This window comes from Tupaia chinensis, unplaced genomic scaffold, assembly GCF_000334495.1.
Source record: "Tupaia chinensis unplaced genomic scaffold, TupChi_1.0 Scaffold143943_1, whole genome shotgun sequence".
Classification (NCBI taxonomy): Eukaryota; Metazoa; Chordata; class Mammalia; order Scandentia; family Tupaiidae; genus Tupaia; species Tupaia belangeri.
The window spans coordinates 418411-424752 of record NW_006203794.1 but is presented as its reverse complement, the minus strand read 5'-3'; positions in this window follow the sequence as shown (position 1 = coordinate 424752).

The window sequence follows — 6342 nt, the reverse complement described above, 5'->3', positions numbered from 1 at the left end:
GCTGAGGAGATCTGAATATGCCCTCATCTTTTAAATCAACCCTGCAGGAACGTCAGGGATGATATTCTATCTCCATCTATCTCTTTTGGGACATGTGCTTTTGAAAATGTTGAAAGATTTTCTCATGTCAGATTTCTACACTTCTCTTTTCATTTCAAGACACATCTGCTAAATCGGCACATTTGCATTCACCTGCATTATGGCCAGATCTTTTTAAATCCTAGGGAAAAAATGTGCAGCTTAGAAAGTAAAGATTCACTTTAAGTTTGCCTCACACTATCCTGATAAAGGATGTAATGTAAAATACAAATTCAAATGTTCCCTTTACCAGACATCATGTATAAGTAATATGTGAACTTATAACAGTTAAGAACGTTTTCTACATATTCTATTTTAGAAAGAGTATGCTGAGTTCTATTTCAACTAAACTATATACTCTGAGAGTATTGAGATTTTACTGAAAAATAAAATTCCTCTGACCATTGTTACTGTAAATATATTCAGTATCAAATCTGAAAATCACTATGTGGAGATTCTTTTTCTTCCTCTGTTTTTATTTTTTTTTCCAAAAAATTCCTACATGGAGCATGCGCTCACCAGAGAGAGAGAGAGAGAGAGAGAGAGACAGAAAGAGAAAGAGAGAGGGAGAAGTGAGAAAATGCTCTCTCCCCCCCCAGGAGGAGAATGACTATGCCACAATCCCTTCTCCTCCATTTGGGCATGTATGCACATGCACCCAGAGTTTTTTTTTTTTTTTTAAATTTCCTTGCTTATGTTTTTAGTTTTGTTATAGGGTATACCATGGGCTTACCAGAGACAGAGAGAAACTGAGAAATCACTCTGGAGGAAGGATAGACACATGGCAATCCCTTCTTCTTCCATTCTCCTCCTTGAGATTTTGGGCATGTGCGCACAGGTACCCAGGATGTTTTTAAAGATACTGGGTCCAGGTCTTAAACTGCACAGTTAGCTATGTGGGATCCAGCCACACCTTGCTGGCCTGTACCCAGAGTGTTTTCAAGATGACATATTTGGAACTAGAACCCTGCAGTTGACCCATGTGGGATCAGTTTGACATAACCACCATGCTTCTGACTGGCCCCAAAAGTCCTAATTCTTTTTACTTATTTTTATTTTTACTTTATTTTTCCTAAAGACAGGCTTCTTGGCATGTCATGATCCTCCTCAGCCTCCCAAATGAGACTAAAGGCACGCATCACCATGCCCAACTTGCTGTATTCTAATCTTGTCATTTTAACTTACACTTAAATGTTCTCTATCTTTATGGTATACGATATGGCTTTTCAAAGCATGTATATAGTGAATAATAATCACATCAAGGATATTACTATATACATCATTTTCAAACACATTTTTATATTTGCTAAATGTTGTTTCTTTGTTTTCCCCTGAGCTCTTCCTACTCACACTCACCATTCTCTTCCTTTGTGTACAGTCTCTGGTAACTACAGTGGTCCTCTCTACATTTATGTCTTTTAATAATTCAAATTCTGCCATAGGTGGCAAACATTCAATACATAATGAGCAAGGACATATGATGTTTGCCATTCATAATCTGGCTTATTTGGCTTAGCATGAAATCTATGTTCATCCACTTCGTATGAAATGATACAGCCTTGGTATTCTTTATGGCTGAATTGTAGCCCATTGTGTGTATATGCCACATTTTTTTTTTAATCTAGTGGTCAGTTGTTAGGCATTTATTTATTCCATGTCTTAGCTATTGCAAATAATGCTGCAATGAACATGGATGTACAAGGTCTTTCTGACTGAGTGATTGTCTATCCTTTGGGTGAATATGCAGGAGTGAGATTACTGGGTCATCTGGTAGTTCAGTTTGTAAAATTTTGATGAGCCTCTAGAATATAAAGGGAATTCAAGGAGTTCATCTGCAGGAAAACCTAAAAACCCAATTAAAAAATAGCCACATGAGATGGAAAAACAACTCTGAAAATAAGATATAAAAATAATTGAAAAGCATATGAGAACATGTTTAACATCTCTTATCATAAGGGAAATGCAAATTAAAAGCACTGTGAAGGATCACCTAGAATGGCCATGATCAAAGAAACAAAAACAAGCTCTGGTGAGGCTGTCATGAAAAGGAACCCATACTGTTGGTAGGAATGCAAATTAAAATATCTAAGGTTTTTTTTTAACAGTCTCTTTTTTTTTCTATAGGGTATGTGCACTCACAGAGAGACAGAAAGAGAGAAATCATCACCCAGGAGAATGACCATGCTGCAATCCCTTCTCCTCCATTCTCCTCTTTGGATTTTGGGCACACACATGCACCCAGAGTGAGTTTTAAGCCACTGCTGGTTCTGGGACTCAAACCATGGTTGACTATGTGAAAGTCCAGCGACATAACCATTACTCCATCTGCAGGTCCCAATCCCTATTTTTTTTTTTTAATGAGGTCTCCCTGTGTTGCTTAGATCAGCCTTGAGCTTGTGATCCTCCAGTCTCAGACTCCCAAGTTGCTGAAATTACAGGTGTAAATTACCGTGTCCAAACTTTAATTTGGACAGGGAAACAAATTCTGATCTCTCATGTGGTCCCAGCCTGTGGAACAAGTCTTAGCCAAACATGTCATCATGGCTGGGCCTCAGGATTCATAAATACTTTCCTGAATCTTACTGCTAGTTATGATGCCTTTTCTGTAGTTCAGAGGAACATTATTTGTCATGTCTGAGAAACTAACCAAGAAACCCTTTGCATTGGAGCCTGTCTCCTTCAAATATGGTAACTTCTACCTTACCTTGCTAGCCTAGCTGCTAGTCATCATGAACACTGGAAAACCTAATTTTTTATGGAACAGAGGACATATGACATACACTTCACATAGAAATATGATAAAGTCTGAACAATTTTAGAACAGATAAATCTGAAAATAGTATCTATATCCATGTATAGTTCCTGTAATTGCAGTCTACTTAAACTTTAGAGTGTATGTCTAGGACAAAGTTATAAAAGAAGAGGATACTGGCAAAACAAATGATGAATTTGAAGACTGTATTATTCTTCAAGTTTCTTCACACAGTATATTGATCCTTGGGTGAAGTACTGGATATTTTCTGATTAGATACAGAACATTTCATGTTATCATTGTTTACTTCTTAAATAATGATCCAAGAAACTAAGATGATAATTACTATTCTGTGACGTCCTATTAAGTGTCATGCAGGTCTTATAAAAATATTATGAGGCAGTCATTATCAAACGCTTAAAACTAATGAATAATATTCCACTTGTTACAGGTATTTTCTTTTCTTAACTGTCTTAGGCAGTCCTTCATAACTATATATTTTGTTCTTCATTTTAAATTCAGGTACAGGAACTGAAAAAGATGAAATCATTATGGGAAGGGATTCTCAATATCCTTTCATGAGTTTTATAAATTTGCTCTGTGCAAATTGAAGATAGACTCCATTATTCTCAAAATTGTTTTCAAATCTTTGTGTTTGCATCTAATTTTGTGCAGCTAAAACAGAATAACAAACACTGGATAAATTATAAAAAAAAAAAAAATTATTTGGTCACAGTTCTGGAGGTTAGGAAGTCCAAGAGTAAACACTGGTATTTGGTCTGATGAGGACCTTTTTGCAGTATCTTCATATGTCAGATTGTAGAAGAGCAAGAGAGCAAATGGACCCCGTGTCCCCCCATGAAATAAGAGCAAAACAGAAAGAGCCCAGTCCTGTAAGCCAACTTTATGGTGGCATTAACCTGTTCATAATGGCAGAGCCTACATGGCATATACACGTCTCAAAAGACACCACTAACAGTTTTGCATTAGGAAACAAGAATTTGAGAAAATACATTCAGATCATAGTTGTATGTATTGTTTTCGTGTGTGTGTGTGTGTGTATGTGTGTTCAGAAAGAGACAGAAATATCTCTAACTATCAATCCAAACAAAATAATGTTTTCTTTTGTGGGGCAATAATTTCTGAAAATTTGAAATGATTTTACCAGACTGAGGTGATTCTGGAGGCAGACAATTTTTTTTAATGTATTATTATTATTATTTTGAATTCACAGTGGATATTACATCATAAGAAATTAATACACAACACATATTTTTGAACTCATGTAATAATGAGCAATAGAGTGGGAGCAATGGCACTTCATCTTAAAGAAGACAAAAAGTATTGAAATAGAAGCAGTATAAAACTTTGTATCTGGAGTTATTTAGTGTAAGAACAAATAGATTTATAAAACTTAGTAGTTTCTGAAACATTTTAGAACTAACTCTCATTTGTATTCCTAAAGGACTTAAACACTTAAGAAAAATTCAGCATATATTACACATTCATGCATACTCATTTTAAGATGGAGGCAATGCAATGTGTAATATATTTAGGAAGACTTTTATAGTAATTGTTTAAAAATTTATTTTAACTGTTATTGCATTTAAATTCATAAGCTTTAGTTACATTAAAAAGTCCATCCATTCATCCATCCTTTCATTTATTCAAATAGATTTTTTATTGAGTACTTACTTTGTCCCAGACTGTGTTCAAGGTGATGAGGGGTGTGGAAATTTAAAACAACAACAACAACAAACAGAACAAAACACCAAAACTTAGGCCCTTCCTGATTTAACATTCCTGAGGTATAGGATGGAATTCGAAATTTAACAAGTAAATAAGAACATCAGATGATGGAGGCATCTACAGAGATTTTCTTATAAATGGAATAAATACAGGGAGTTTCTGAGGGAAGGGGCTTGAGCTATCATTAGTCTGAGTAGCAGAGCTTCACTGATAAGGTGGCACTTGAGCAACGTCCAAAGGGAAGTGAATGCATATGCTGTTCATGCTTCTGGGACAGTGCCTCAATAGAGGGAATAGAAAAACAAGCATCTTGAGAAAAGATTTGTTTTGGTATTTTTAGGAGTCAGATATACCTTTTTCCCAGTGTATTTCAAATACAGCCAGAGAGATAGTGAAAGCCTTTTGTCACTCTGGGTATTACCCAAAATGTTAAATGCAGTGTCACAGCATGCTCTATGTATACTGATTTGAAAACAAAACAAAACAAAACAAAAAAGCTATCTTGCTTGCATTTATTCTATTAAATTTGTTTTTTGTATCATTTCATATTCTTAAAGAGCTTCTACTCTTTTGTTTATTTGTTTGCTATAGGTCTTGTGCATTTGCCAGAGGCAGAGAGAGTGTGTGTGTGTGTGAGAGAGAGAGGTAAAGTGAAAAATCACTTGCCCCTTCCAAGGGGAGAATGGCCATACACAATTCTCCTCCATACTCCTCTCATGACTTTAGCACACATACATGCATGCCCAGCGTGATTTCTCAAGCCACCAGGTCTAGGATTAAAACTGCCTTGTCAGAAAAAAAGGAAAGGAGCTGTATCTGATCGTGGGGAGACAGTAGACGTCAGATCATTTACAGCATCATTCAGGCAAATGCTGGTTGTGACAGAAAGCCATTGCAGAATTTGGAGTTGGAGTGAAATCATCTCATTTGCATTTCCTATGAGTGCTCTGGGAGCTGTGTTAGGAGAATGCAAGGAAGAGAAAAATAAAACAGGAAACTATGGAAATAAAGAGTGGAAGAGATGACGTAAACTGGGACCAGGAGTTGTGGCAGGGTCTAGCATTCCGAGGAAATAAGTTTTCTTTGAAGTTCATGATCATCTCCCCTCCCCCCGTAAATGGGAACTATGTTTCTGATAGCCTTGTCCATCTTTTGCTCATCAAAAATAACCTGTTACTCTTTTCTTTCCTTTTCGTTTCTTTTCTTTTCTTTTTTTCTGTCCTCTTTCGCTAATGCAGAATGCTCATATATGCTCATATATGCTTGGACATGCTCAAGTATTCCTGGGCTATTTTTACAAAATAAAATTACTTATATTTAACTCAACAATATTAAAGAAGATACCAGGTTGCAGTTCCGGAGGATGGTTGAGCTAACATCTAATTTACATCATGAGAGATCTAGTTAATATTTTATTAAATATTGGAAAGAGTATTAACTACTGAAAGAGTAGATTTCAGTTGCTCTTCTTTCTGTCTCTCTCTTTCTTTCTCTCTCTGTCACACACACACACGTTAACTACGTTAGGTGAAGGATATACTAATGTGCTTGACAGTAATAATCATTTACCATATAAACATATGTTCAAAATACTTGCACATGATAAAATATATATAATACTGGGGCCAGTAGATGGTGTAATGGTGGTATCGTTTGACTCCCACAAGGCTGACCATGGTTTGAGTTCTGGACCTGGTGGCTTGGAACTCACATTGGGCATCTGTGTTTGTGTGTCTAAAATACTTAGATGAGAATGGAAGAGA